Source organism: Lolium perenne, chromosome 6 (genome assembly GCF_019359855.2).
Source record: "Lolium perenne isolate Kyuss_39 chromosome 6, Kyuss_2.0, whole genome shotgun sequence".
Classification (NCBI taxonomy): domain Eukaryota; kingdom Viridiplantae; phylum Streptophyta; class Magnoliopsida; order Poales; family Poaceae; genus Lolium; species Lolium perenne.
Window position 1 is genome coordinate 212,244,550 of NC_067249.2, and position 15,371 is coordinate 212,259,920.

Consider the following 15,371-nt stretch of genomic DNA (forward strand, 5'->3'; position numbering starts at 1 on the left):
TATTTACTGTTCCACTGCATGATTACTCGCTGCCATCTTTATTTCAGATTGTTATTACCACTCATATTCATCCATATCACTTGCATCTTACTATCTCTTCGCCGAACTAGTGCACCTATACATCTGACAAGTGTATTAGGTGTGTTGGGGACACAAGAGACTTCTTGTATCGTGATTGCAGGGTTGCTTGAGAGGGATATCTTTGACCTCTACCTCCCTGAGTTCGATAAACCTTGGGTGATTCACTTAAGGGAAAGTTGCTGCTGTTCTACAAACCTCTGCTCTTGGAGGCCCAACACTGTCTACAGGAATATAAGCGTGCGTAGACATCAAGCAGTTTTCTGGCGCCGTTGCCGGGGAGATCAGGACATGCTGCAAGGGGAGTCTCCCACATCCAATCTCTTTACTTTGTTTTTGTCTTGCTTTACTTTACTTTATTTACTGCTTTGTTTGCTCTCTATATCAAAAATACAAAAAAATTAGTTGCTAGATTTACTTTATTTACTGCCTTGTTCTCTATATTGAAAACACAAAAAAATTAGTTACTTGCATTTACTTTATTTAGTTTGCTTTATTTACTACTGCTAAAAATGAGTAATCCTGAAGTTGAAGTTCGTTCTTTTAAACAACAAGGGGGAGAAAGTTTTAAAGATGCTTGGTATAGAATTAGCGATGCTCATCATAGGTGCATTAAGAAACACTCCACTATTATACTACTTAGGAACTTTTATGTTGGTATCTCTAGTTGGAATAGGTATGTTCTTGATACTCTTATGAGGTAATTTCCTAGGCACTCCTGCTTTAGAAGCTAGTTGCATTATTGAGAGTCTAGTTGGAATACCACCTGTTAATGAAGCTAAAATTGAAATCTCTCTTGAAGATGTCATGAAAAAGTTGGAGGCCGTAGAGAAAAACCTTCCAAGTGTTGAAACTAAATTGGGAATATTACTTGATAATACTGATAAACTTGATAAATCTCTAGGAGGAATTAATGAAAGAATTGCTGTTTTAGAAACTTGTGCTATCCATGATAATCGAACCCATAGGATTAGTGAACTTGAAGAAGCTATGGGAACCTTGGGTTCAACATTTTCTTCTCTTAGGTTTAAGGAGAAAGCTTATGTGGGTAAGGAGCAAAAGTTCATGTATGTCTCTAAAGTGCCTAAGCCAAAAAACTATTATAGGCCTAAAATTGACAAAGCCCTTAGCACCACTACGGATGATGGAGCATCTAAGATACCTATTGATGTTGATGCCTCGTCCCTTGATAATACTTGATTCACACTTTCTGCGCCTAGCTGAAAGGCGTTAAAGAAAAGTGCTTATGGGAGACTGATAACCCACAAGTATAGGGGATCGCAACAGTCTTCGAGGGAAGTAAAACCCACATTTATTGATTCGACACAAGGGGAGGTAAAGAATACTTATAAGCCTTAACAACTGAGTTGTCAATTCAGCTGCACCTGGAAAAGCACTTGTAACAGGGGTGATGTGAAAGCAGGAGTAATATGAGAGCAGTAATAACAGTAACACAGCAGTAGCAGTAATATGAGAGGAATGGCACCAGAAAATAGTTGATACTACTTCCAATGTCATGTAGAACAAGTATATGATGATGAAAGATGGACCGGGGTTCCCAGCTATCTACACTAGTGGTAACTCTCCAATAACAAGTGTTGGGTGAACAAATTACAGTTGGACAATTGATAGGATTGAAATAGCATTAAGACAGAACATCAAGATCATTAATCATGTAGGCATTTCCCATATATAGTCATACGTGCTCGCAATGAGAAACTTGTACAACATCTTTTGTCCTACCAGCCGGTGGCAGCCGGGCCTCTAGGGAATCTACTGGAAATTAAGGCACTCCTTTTAATAGAGCACCGGAGCAAAGCATTAACACTCCGTGAAAACATGTGATCCTCATATCTAAGCCTTCCCCTCCAGTTGTCCCAATTTCTGTCACTTTGGGGCCTTTGGTTCCGGACATAGACATGTGCATACAACTTGTAGATACAATCTAAGCAATAAGTATAGAGCTTAAATCTAAGATCATGCCACTCGGGCCCTAGTGATAAACATTAAGCATAACAAGATTGCAGCAACAATAACTTCATAAACTTTGTAGATAGACAATCATAATGTAACAATCCATCGGATCCCGACAAACACAACACCGATTACATCAGATGAATCTCAATCATGTAAGGCAGCTCATGAGATCATTGTATTGAAGTACATAGGGGAGAGAATACCAACTAGCTACAGCTAGAACCCGTAGTCCATGGGGGAACTACTCACGGAGCATGATGGAGGCGGTGGCGTCGATGGAGATGGCTTCCGGGGGCACTTTCCCGTCCCGGCAGGGTGCCGGAACAGAGACTTCTGTCCCCCGAATTGGAGTTTCGCGATGGTGGCGGTGCCCCTGGAGTCTTTTTGGAGTTTCGTTAATTGGTACTGCGTTTTTAGGTCGAAAGGGCTTAAATAGGCGAAGAGGCGGCGCAGGAGGGGCGACAGGGTGGCCCCACACCAGGCCGGTGCGGCCAGGGTGTGGCTCGCGCGGCCCACCTGTGTGGTGGCCCCTGGCTCTCCTCCGACTCTCCTTCGGTGTTCTGGATGCTTCCGGGAAAAATAGGATGTTTGGCGTTGATTTTGTCCAATTCCGAGAATATTGCCCGAACAGCCTTTCTGGAACCAAAAACAACAGAAAACAGGAACTGGCACTGTGGCATCTTGTTAATAGGTTAGTTCCGGAAAACGCATAAAAACATTATAAAGTGCAAGCAAAACATGTAAGTATTGTCATAAAACAAGCATGGAACATCAGAAATTATGGATACGTTGGAGACGTATCAGCATCCCCAAGCTTAGTTCCTACTCGTCCTCGAGTAGGTAAATGATAAAAAGAATAATTTCTGTAGTGACATGCTACTTACATAACCTTGATCATACTATTACAAAGCACATGAGATGAATGAAGTGACTCAAGGCAATAATCTATAGTTGCTAACAAATAGATAACATATAGCAAAACTTTTCATGAAGAGTACTTTCAAGACAAGCATCAAAAGTCTTGCACAAGAGTTAACTCATAAAGCAATAGATTCAAAGTAAAGGCATCGAAGCAACACAAAGGAAGATATAAGTTTCAGCAGTTGCCTTCAACTTTCAACATGCATATCTCATGGATAATTGTCAACATAAAGTAATATGATGAATGCAAATAAGCAAGTATGTAAGAATAAATGCACAGTTGACACAAGTGTTTGCTTCTAAGATGGAAGGAAGTAGGTAAACTGACTCAACATAAAGTAAAAGAATGGCCCTTCGCAGAGGGAAGCAGGGATTAAATCATGTGCTAGAGCTTTTTAAGTTTTGAAATCATATAGAGAGTATAAAAGTAAAATTTTGAGAGGTGTTTGTTGTTGTCAACGAATGGTAGTGGGCACTCTAACCCCCTTGCCAGACAAACCTTCAAAGAGCGGCTCCCATGAATTATTTTTATTTTTGGGTGGCACCCCTTCCAACCTTTCTTTCACAAACCATGGCTAACCGAATCCTCGGGTGCCTGCCAACAATCTCATACCATGAAGGAGTGCCTTTTTATTTTAGTTTTATTATGATGACACTCCTCCCCACCTTTGCTTTCTCAAGCCATGGCTAACCGAATCCTTCGGGTGCCGTCCAACAATCACATACCATGGATGAGTGTCTATTTTGGTTAATTAATTTGGGACTGGGAATCCCATTGCCAGCTCTTTTTGCAAAATTATTGGATAAGCAGATGAAGCCACTAGTCCATTGGTGAAAGTTGCCCAACAAGATTGAAAGATAAACACCACATACTTCCTCATGAGCTATTAAACATTGACACAAATCAGAGGTGATAAATTTTGAATTGTTTAAAGGTAGCACTCAAGCAATTTACTTTGGAATGGCGGAGAAATACCATATAGTAGGTAGGTATGGTGGACACAAATGGCATAGTGGTTGGCTCAAGGTTTTGGATGCACGAGAAGCATTCCCTCTCAGTACAAGGCTTTGGGCTAGCAAGGTTATTTGAAGCAAACACAAGTATGGACCGGTACAACAAAACTTACATAAGAACATATTGCAAGCATTATAATACTCTACACTATCTTCCTTGTTGCTCAAACACTTTTACCAGAAAATATCTAGACCTTAAGAGAGACCAATCATGCAAACCAATTTCAACAAGCTCTACAGTAGTTCTCCACTAATAGGTTTAAACTACATGAAAAAAAAACTTAATCATGATCTACTTGAGAGCTCAAAACAATTGCCAAGTGTCAAATTATCATTGAACATTAAAAGTAAAACGAAGAACAAGTGTTCATATGAAAAAGCGGAGCGTGTCTCTCTCCCAAACAAGGATTGCTAGGATCCGATCTTATTCAAACAAAAACAAAAATAAAAGCACATAGACGCTCCAAGTAAAGCACATATGATGTGACCGAATAAAAATATAGTTTCAATAGAAGAAACCTGATAAGTTGATGAAGAAGGGGATGCCTTGGGCATCCCCAAGCTTAGACGCTTGAGTCTTCTTGAAATATGCAGGGATGAACCACGGGGGCATCCCCAAGCTTAGACTTTTCACTCTTCTTGATCATATATCATCCTTCTCTCTTGACCCTTGAAAACTTCCTTCACACCAAACTTCTCACAAACTTCATTAGAGGGGTTAGTACTAAAAAAACTTGAATCCACCTTGGTCCTGTAGTGACACATTGCAAGAACTCAATAAAATATTAGCTACAGCTCTCCACGTCTAGAAAGCCTCACTTAAAGTCCGCAAGAGACAATGCAAAAAACAGAGACAGAATCTGCCAAAACAGAACAGCCAGTAAAGACGAATTTTAAACAGGTACTTCCGTTGCTCAAATCAGAAAACTCAAAACTAATGAAAGTTGCGTACATATCTGAGGAACACGCACGTAAATTGGCAGATTTTTCTGAGTTACCTACAGAGAAAACAGTCCAGATTCGTGACAGATAGAAATCTGTTTCTGCGCAGAAATCCAAATCTAGTATCAACCTTCGATTAGAGGCTTCACTTGGCACAACATTGCAATAAAATAAAGATAAGGAGAGGTTGCTACAGTAGTAACAACTTCCAAAACACAACAAAACAGTAGCAAAATAAACACATGGGTTATCTCCCAAGAAGTGCTTTCTTTATAGCCATTAAGATGGGCTCAGCAATTTTGATGATGCACTCGCAAGAAATAAGAGTTGAAGCAAAAAAGAGCATCAAGAGGCAAATTCAAAACAAATTTAAGCCTAACATGCTTCCTATGAAAAGGAATCTTGTACACAAATGAATTCATGAAGAACAAAGTGACAAGCATAAGAAGATAAAACAAGAGTAACTTCAAAATTTTAAGCATATAGAGAGGTGTTTTAGTACCATGCAAATTTCTACAACCATATTTTCCTCTCTCATATTAATTTTCAGTAGCTTCATGGATAAACTCAACAATATAACTATCACATACAGCATGCTTTCCATGATCCATAAACACATAATTTTTATCAAGCTCAAAAATAGTGTGATTAAAACTTTCAAACACACTTTTATCAATAATATAACAAGATGGTTGATCAATCTCAAGAGATATGGGACTCATAGATAATGTCAAGACCTCTCCAATCCCATTTTCATTAGTAGTACAATTAATATTATCAAGTAACATAGGACCATCATCAAGAGCTTTATCATAAACATTTGCCAAGCAAAATTCTTTAGTACCATGCATTTCGACACCGGGCACAAACAAAGCATTATCATAAGATTTATCAAAGTAGCATGGATTATCATAAATAATAGTAGCATAATTATTCTCACAAGTTTTACTCATAGGGAATATTTCAAGAGAATCCACAGGAACATAACATTCAACCTCTTTCGGTAAGCATGGAGGACAATCAAATAGTGTAAGAGATAAAGAGTTACTCTCATTAGAAGGTTGGCATGGGTAGCTAATCCGTTCTTCCTCCTTTTGTTCATCACTCTCCTCTTCTTTTTCATCCAATGAGCTTTCAGGTTCATCAATTTCCTCCTCTTTTTCATCCAATGAGCTTTCAGGTTCATCAATTTCTTCTTCCACAGGTCCCTGCAAATTGTGAGTGCATTCTTGTGCATTAATGAGTCTCTCTTTATAATCAATGATATAAGGATTATCAGTGTAACTTTCATTGCAAAAATTAAGGATAGAAGAGACATAATCTTTAAGGTCCTTACAAACAACACAAGTTTCATAATTTTTAACCATGAAGGATTCTATCTCGGAGGCTCCCATAAATATGACAAATTGTTCTACTTCTTCGAACCCAAAATGAATATAGCTATTCCGATTATAGTTCTTAATTAAAAATTCCTCACTAAAGCCACATTGAAATTTAAGATGTTTAGTGTCCTGTTGAGAGCAACAGTTTATATCATGGCGTTTAAGCAAGATTTTAGCAATTGTATTCAATTTTTCTATCACAGCACTCATCACTTTTCCCGCTCTTGATTCTCTATAATTATTATAATATTCTATAAGCTCCAAGTAGGTTATGGGTTCTCCCATAACAACAGTTTTTAATTTTTAGGTTTTTCAAATTTTTATGGATTTTTGGGTATATGAGAAAAGTAAAACAAGACAAAAAGAAACTAGACAAAAGTAAACTAAGAAAAATAAAACAAGACAGAAATAAACTAAGCACAAATAAACTAGACAAAAGTAAACTAAGCAAAACAAGATAAAATAAAACAGAGAGAGAGGTGGAGGCTCTAACCATTCAAATGAGTGGTAAATCTCCCTTACTTCAGACAAGACGGACATGCATAGCAACTCACATGATATTCAACAAAGAGTAGTTGATGGCATCCCCAGAAACATGGTTATCGCACAACAAGCAACTTAATAAGAGATAAAGTGCATAAGTACATATTCAATACCACAATAGTTTTTAAGGCTATTTTGTCCCATGAGCTATATATTGCAAAGGCGAATGATGGAAATTTTAAAGATAGCACTCAAGCAATTTACTTTAGAATGGCGGAGAAATACCATGTAGTAGGTAGGTATGGTGGACACAAATGGCATAGTGGTTGGCTCAAGGATTTTGGATGCATGAGAAGTATTCCCTCTCGATACAAGGTTTAGGCTAGCAAGGTTATTTGAAACAAACACAAGGATGAACGGTGCAGTAAAACTCACATAAAAGACATATTATAAACATTATAAGACTCTACACCGTCCTCCTTGTTGTTCAAAACTCAATACTAGAAATTATCTAGACTTTAGAGAGACCAAATATGCAAACCAAATTTTAGCAAGCTCTATGTATTTCTTCATTAATAGGTGCAAAGTATATGATGCAAGAGCTTAAACATGAGCACAACAATTGCCAAGTATCAAATTATTCAAGACATTTTAGAATTACTACATGTAGCATTTCCCGATTCCAACCATATAACAATTTAACGAAGAAGATTCAACCTTCGCCATGAATACTATGAGTAAAGCCTAAGGACATATTTGTCCATATGCAACAGCGGAGCGTGTATCTCTCCCACACAATGAATGCTAGGATCCATTTTATTCAAACAAAAATAAAAACAAAAACAAACCGACGCTCCAAGCAAAGTACATAAGATGTGATGGAATAAAAATATAGTTTCAGGGGAGGAACCTGATAATGTTGTCGATGAAGAAGGGGATGCCTTGGGCATCCCCAAGCTTAGACGCTTGAGTCTTCTTAAAATATGCAGGGGTGAACCACCGGGGCATCCCCAAGCTTAGAGCTTTCACTCTCCTTGATCATATTGCATCATTTCCCTCTCTTGATCCTTGAAAACTTCCTCCACACCAAACTCGAAACAACTCATTAGAGGGTTAGTGCACAATAAAAATTTATATGTTCAGAGGTGATATAATCATTCTTAACACTTCTGGACATTGTATAAATCTACTGGACATTAATGGATCAAAGAAATTCATCCAACATAGCAAAAGAGGCAATGCGAAATAAAAGGCAGAATCTGTCAAAACAGAACAGTTCGTAAAGACGAATTTTAAAATGGCACCAGACTTGCTCAAATGAAAATGCCCAAATTGAATGAAAGTTGCGTACATATCTGAGGATCACGCACGTAAATTGGCATATTTTTCTGAGCTACCTACAGAGAGGCAGGTCGAAATTCGTGACAGCAAAGAAATCTGTTACTGTGCAGTAATCCAAATCTAGTTTGAACCTTACTATCAAAGACTTTACTTGGCACAAGAATGCACAAAACTAAGATAAGGAGAGGTTGCTACAGTAGTAAACAACTTCCAAGACTCAAATATAAAATAAAGTACTGTAGTAAAAACATGGGTTGTCTCACATAAGCGCTTTTCTTTAACGCCTTTCAGCTAGGCGCAGAAAGTGTATATCAAGTATTATCAAGAGATGAAGCATCAACATCATAACCAGGGGTGTTGGGAGTTTTCTCAACAATGCATTGTATCTTATCTATGTAGGTTTCAGGGGCTCCCTTTTCATTAGTCTTAGGCTTGCTATTCTCATCAAACAAATTTTCAGAAACAAGCCAAGCATAATTATTTTCTAGTGCCTCGCACATTCCTAAGAGTTTGCACGGTATTGAGGTTTTAATATCCCCCTCATAATTAACTTGATTAGTATACTTTTGTCTATCTTTTTCCATTTTTTCAAGGGTACTGGCAAAATTGGTATAAGAGCCTAGCATATTATATTTAGTGAAGACTTTTCTAGCTTCTCTTGCTACTCCCCCAAATTCTTTAAGAAGGGTTTCTAATACAAAATCTTTCTTTTCCCCTTCTTCCATATCACCAAGTGTGAGAAACATGTGTTGGATTATAGGATTAAGATTAACAAATTTAGTTTCCAACATGTGAACTAAAGAAGCAACAGCAATTTCATAAGTAGGAGCAAGTTCTACCAAGTGTCTATCTTCAAAATCTTCAGTGGTACTAACATGAGTGAAAAAATCTTCTATATTAATTTTCCCAATTATAGACCCACGTCCTACCGGTATGTCTTTTAGAGTGTACTTAGGAGGAAACATGATGAAATAAACAGAAAGTAAATAAAGTAAATGCAAGTAACTAATTTTTTTTTGTGTTTTTGATATAGAGTGCAAGACAGTAAATAAAGTAAAGCTAGCAACTAATTTTTTTGTGTTTTGATATAATGCAGCAAACAAAGTAGTAAATAAAATAAAGCAAGACAAAAACAAAGTAAAGAGATTGGATTGTGGAGACTCCCCTTGGAGCGTGTCTTGATCTCCCCGGCAACGGCGCCAGAAAAAGAGCTGCTGGCGCAAAGTTGACGTGGGAGTTAGAGATCTCTTGTGGTGTAACTTTTCTTCAGTTCCCCGGCAACGGCGCCAGAAAAAGAGCTTGATGGCGTGTAACACACACGTTCGTTGGGAACCCCAAGAGGAAGGTATGTTGCACACAGTAGCAAGTTTTCCCTCAGAAAGAAACCAAGGTTTATCGAACCAGGAGGAGCCAAGAAGCACGTTGAAGGTTGATGGCGGCGAGATGTAGTGCGGCGCAACACCAGGGATTCCGGCGCCAACGTGGAACCTGCACAACACAACCAAAGTACTTTGCCCCAACGAAACAGTGAGGTTGTCAATCTCACCGGCTTGCTGTAACAAAGGATTAGATGTATAGTGTGGATGATGATTGTTTGCAGAAAACAGTAGAACAAGTATTGCATCAGATTGTATTCAATGTAAAAGAATGGGACCGGGGTCCACAGTTCACTAGAGGTGTCTCTCCCATAAGATAAATAGCATGTTGGGTGAACAAATTACAGTCGGGCAATTGACAAATAGAGAGGGCATGACCATGCACATACATGATATGATGAGTATTGTGAGATTTAATTGGGCATTACGACAAAGTACATAGACCGCTATCCAACATGCATCTATGCCTAAAAAGTCCACCTTCAGGTTATCATCCGAACCCCTTCCAGTATTAAGTTGTAAACAACAGACAATTGCATTAAGTATGGTGCGTAATGTAATCAATAACTACATCCTCGGACATAGCATCAATGTTTTATCCCTAGTGGCAACAGCACATCCACAACCTTAGAACTTTCTGTCACTGTCCCAGATTTAATGGAGGCATGAACCCACTATCGAGCATAAATACTCCCTCTTGGAGTTAAGAGCAAAAACTTGGCCAGAGCCTCTACTAATAACGGAGAGCATGCAAGATCATAAACAACACATAGGTAATAGATTGATAATTATCATAACATAGTATTCTCTATCCATCGGATCCCGACAAACACAACATATAGCATTACAGATAGATGATCTTGATCATGTTAGGCAGCTCACAAGATCCGGCAATGAAGCACATGAGGAGAAGACAACTATCTAGCTACTGCTATGGACCCATAGTCCAGGGGTGAACTACTCACTCATCACTCCGGAGGCGACCATGGCGGTGAAGAGTCCTCCGGGAGATGATTCCCCTCTCCGGCAGGGTGCCGGAGGCGATCTCCTGAATCCCCCGAGATGGGATTGGCGGTGATAACCCACAAGTATAGGGGATCACAGCAGTCTTCGAGGGAAGTAAAACCCAAATTTATTGATTCGACACAAGGGGAGGTAAAGAATACTTATAAGCCTTAACAACTGAGTTGTCAATTCAGCTGCACCTGGAAAAGCACTAATAACAGGGGTGATGTGAAAGCAGCAGTAGTATTAGAGCAATGGTAACAGTAACACAGCAGCAGTAGCAATAACACATGAGCAATGGCACCGGAAAATAGTTGATACTACTTCCAATGACATGTAGAACGAGTATATAATGATGAGAGATGGACCGGGGTTCCCAGCGATCTACACTAGTGATAACTCTCCAATAACAAGTGACAAGTGTTGGGTGAACAAATTACAGTTGGGCAATTGATAGGAATCAAAGCATTAAGTTAGAACATCCAGCTTATTAATCATGTAGGCATGTTTTCCATATATAGTCGTACGTGCTCGCAATGAGAAACTTGCACAACATCTTTTGTCCTACCAGCCGGTGGCAGCCGGGCCTCAAGGGAATCTACTGGATATTAAGGTACTCCTTTTAATAGAGCACCGGAGCAAAGCATTAACACTCCGTGAAAACATGTGATCCTCATATCTAAGCCTTCCCCGCCAGTTGTCCCAATTTCTGTCACTTTGGGGCCTTTGGTTCCGGACATAGACATGTGCATACAACTTGTAGATACAATCTAAGCAATAAGTATAGAGCTTAAATCTAAGATCATGCCACTCGGGCCCTAGTGACAAGCATTAAGCATAACAATGATTGCAGCAACAATAACTTCAAAAACTTTATAGATAGACTAATCATAATGTATCATCCATCGGATCCCAACAAACACAACACCAATTACATCAGATGGATCTCAATCATGTAAGGCAGCTCATGAGATCATTGTATTGAAGTACATGGGATAGAGAGTACCAACTAGCTACTGCTAGAACCCGTAGTCCATGAGGGAACTACTCACGGAGCATGATGGAGGCGATGGCGTCGATGGAGATGGCTTCCGGGGGCACTTCCCCGTCCCGGCAGGGTGCCGGAACAGAGACTTCTATCCCCCAAATTGGAGTTTCGCGATGGCGGCGGCGCCCCTGGAGTCTTTCTGGAGTTTCGTCAATTGGTCTCGCGTTTTTAGGTCGGGACGGCTTAAATAGGCAAAGAGGCGGAGTCGGAGGGGCCACGGGGCCTCCTCCCCATAGGCCAGCGCGGCCAGGGTGGAGCCCGCGCGGCCCTTTCGTGTGGGGCCCCCCTGGCTCGCCTCCGACTCTCCTTCGGTGTTCTGGGGCCTTCCGGGAAAAATAAGATGTTTGGCGTTGATTTCGTCCAATTCCGAGAATATTGCCCGAACAGCCTTTCTGGAACCAAAAACAGCAGAAAACAGGAACTGGCACTGTGGCATCTTGTTAATAGGTTAGTTCCGGAAAACGCATGAAATCATCATAAAGTGCAAGCAAAACATGTAAGTATTGTCATAAAACAAGCATGGAACGTCAGAAATTATGGATACGTTGGAGACGTATCAGGCGGCGGCGGCGTCTCAGTAAGGTTTTCCGTATCGTGGCTCTCGGTACTGGGGGTTTCGCGACGAAGGCTTTAAGTAGGCGGAGGAGATAGGTCAGGGGGCCACACGAGGGCCCCACACGACAGGCCGGCGCGGCCAAGGCCCAGGCCGCGCTGCCCTGGTGTCTGGGCACCTCGTGGCCCCACTTCGTCTATCCCTCGGTCTTCTGGAAGCTTCGTGCAAAAATAGGACCCTGGGCGTTGATTTCGTCCAATTCCGAGAATATTTCCTTACTAGGATTTCTGAAACCAAAAACAGCAGAAAACAAAGAATCGGCTCTTCGGCATCTCGTTAATAGGTTAGTGCCGGAAAATGCATAAATACGACATATAATGTGTATAAAACATGTAGATATCATCAATAATATGGCATGGAACATAAGAAATTATCGATACGTCGGAGACGTATCATGCAACATCTTCACCCAGTGGGACTACATCTTCCCGACCGCCAGGCACATGCACAGCCTCCCCTACATCCATCCCGACGAGGAGTGAAGGGCCCGGAGTGAAGGGCAGCGCGACGACGAGGAGCGAGGGCGATGAGGAGTCCACGAGGAAGATTCGTACAAGTTGTTTCATGGAGTCAGATCGAGTCTGTCGTTTTACTGTTTTACTACCTATATTATTTTCAGTAGTGTCATCGTGTCAGTAGTGTCATCGTGTCATCGAGTCAGTAGTGTCATCGTGTCGTCGATCGAGTCAGTCGTGTCATCATCGAGTCATGTATCCTATTATGAAATATTTGCTATATTTTCCTATATTTTATTTTCTATATGGTCTACTCTTCCATACACAAACTTGTCTTATTTTGTGTGCACCAAACTTGAATGATCTCCCAAATACCAACAAGAAATATTTTCCATACACAAACTTGAAAGAAATGTGCTAAAATATATAAGAAATGTGCTAATGTGAAACTTCAATAAAATTTGTTCATTTTTAGAAGAAAATTATTCAAAATGTGCTAATATATTTAAGAAATGCCCCCATTCACACCATTTGCCCCCTCTCAAAATTTTGTCTGGCTCCGCCATTGTTGAAAGATGCCTTTTGTTTAACTTGACACGTACACACATATGTCTACATGATCCATCACAACACCACAATAATATTACAGCCAAAACGGACGCAATATGATTGAAACGAAAACAAAAAGAAAACAATTATTCACTAAGCCAAAATGACAAACAAAAAATATATCGGGTAGTACTCACGGCTTGGCCCAATAACGGGCCCAACATAGAGCCCATGAACTACTCATGAAATTGTCACTTTTTCTATTTCGGAATGTGCTAACTGAATTTGGATTGGGCAGACTTGAAACATTCATAGCTAATTTTATTCGAATTCATTTTACAAACAACATCCTACAAACAGCAGCAACGCAATCCACAACTCCTAAATTCAAATTGCTAATCCGAACAGAATAGAAACAACAAATAAATGGCAATGATACACATATAGAATGCTCCTGCCATCATGTTTGACTGCTTCTTCAAGTGCACAATTTCGCTCAATTATTTGTTCAATTTCTGCAACTCTCCGTTCAGCGCTCCATTCACCGCAAAATCCTCCCGAACCGCTCTGTTTGAGATCACCTCCTCCACACCAGATGCGGGAGCCTGGATTGGGGGGGGGGGGGGGGGGGCAGCACTTCAACTTTAAGTCCTCGAGTTCGAATGTACTTATCCATCCACTCGAAATGGCCGCATTCATCCAATTCCTGAAAAGAAGATCGGAAACCCTAATTCCCAAATTCCCAAATCTAAATTCCCAAATCGAGTCAAATCAGGACGAAACCCTACCTTTCCATCCTGGCCCAGGTATGGCTTGCTTTCGCATTTGACGAACTCGCGACCGACGTTGCCCCTCTCCGAGCGCACACAGGTCAACCGCTTCAGTAGGTCGACACGAGGGCAGTCGGGGCATCTACTCATCGCGATTTCTCCGTAACGGGGCCATGACCTCTGTGAGCCAGATGCGGAGCTCGACATCCCTCGCCGCCGCAACGGACCGTTGCTGGGAGGAGCGGGAGGAAGAACAGGGGAACGGAGGAGCTGGGAGCTGGAGGAAGAACGGCGAAGAAACAGGGGAACGGAGGAACAGGGGATATGTGCTGGGTCCTTGTCTGAGCTGGCGAGCTATGGGCCCTGCATAGCAACGGTCAACTGGTGGGTCCCGCGTGGATATGTGCTGGGTCCTTGTCTGAGCTGGCGAGCTATGGGCCCTGCATAGCAACGGTCGACTGGTGGGTCCCGCGTTCAAACAGATCAGCACAAGTAATCCAGATTCGTTTATTCCTTCGCTGTTAATGGGCGTGTCGGGCCGTGGCTATTTGGGCCGTTGCGTCTGTCGTGCGCTAGCTATTTCGTCGAACGACGTCGTTTTCCAGCGAATACCGGGGAGAAACGTCGTGTGTGAGCTATTGGCCCTAAATCTTACTGTTGTTGCTTTTTTTTTGCGGGAAAAAAAATGTATTAATCAAGTAATAGGAGTGTCATCCTGATTACAAACTAAACGAATCTCATCTGGTCCAGAGCCGATCCAGACATTGGTGCAAGTTTGGACACGCCCAAACTGAGCTAGACTATGGCTTACACCATTTAGTTCTCTACTGATGTGCACAACATTGCACTCTCTCGCACTACCGCAAAGGTATTTCACCTCATTGATCAACCCAGCATACGGAGATCTATTCACTGTGTCCTCATTGATCATTTGGACCGCTTCAAGACAGTCGCTTTCCACAACAATAGGACAGTCTGACAACCGCATGGCCAAGAATAAACCCTCGGCACATGCCCTCAGCTCAGCTTCGAGCGGACTGTCACAAGAAACCAGGTGCCGGCAAGCAGTGAAAATGACAGCACCCTGGTCATCTCGGAGGATCATGCCAGCTCCTCCCGTGGCGCCATTAGGCACCCAAGAGCCATCAACATTCAGTTTGGACCAACCTGGGGATGGCTTGGACCATTTAATTTGGATAGCTTGCTTTGGATCCGTAGCTTTTTTCTTCTCTGGCTTTACTCCATTGAACTCGTACGCAACCACACTCTTCCCTTTTGCTAGGTCCGCAGTTGGATTTTGATTTATGCATAGCAGAGAGTTGACATAGCTGCATAAGAAGCGGCGTGATGCTTCTATCGGCGGGGCCGGTTTGTGGTGGACAATCTCGTTGCGGACATGCCAGATCCACCACCACAC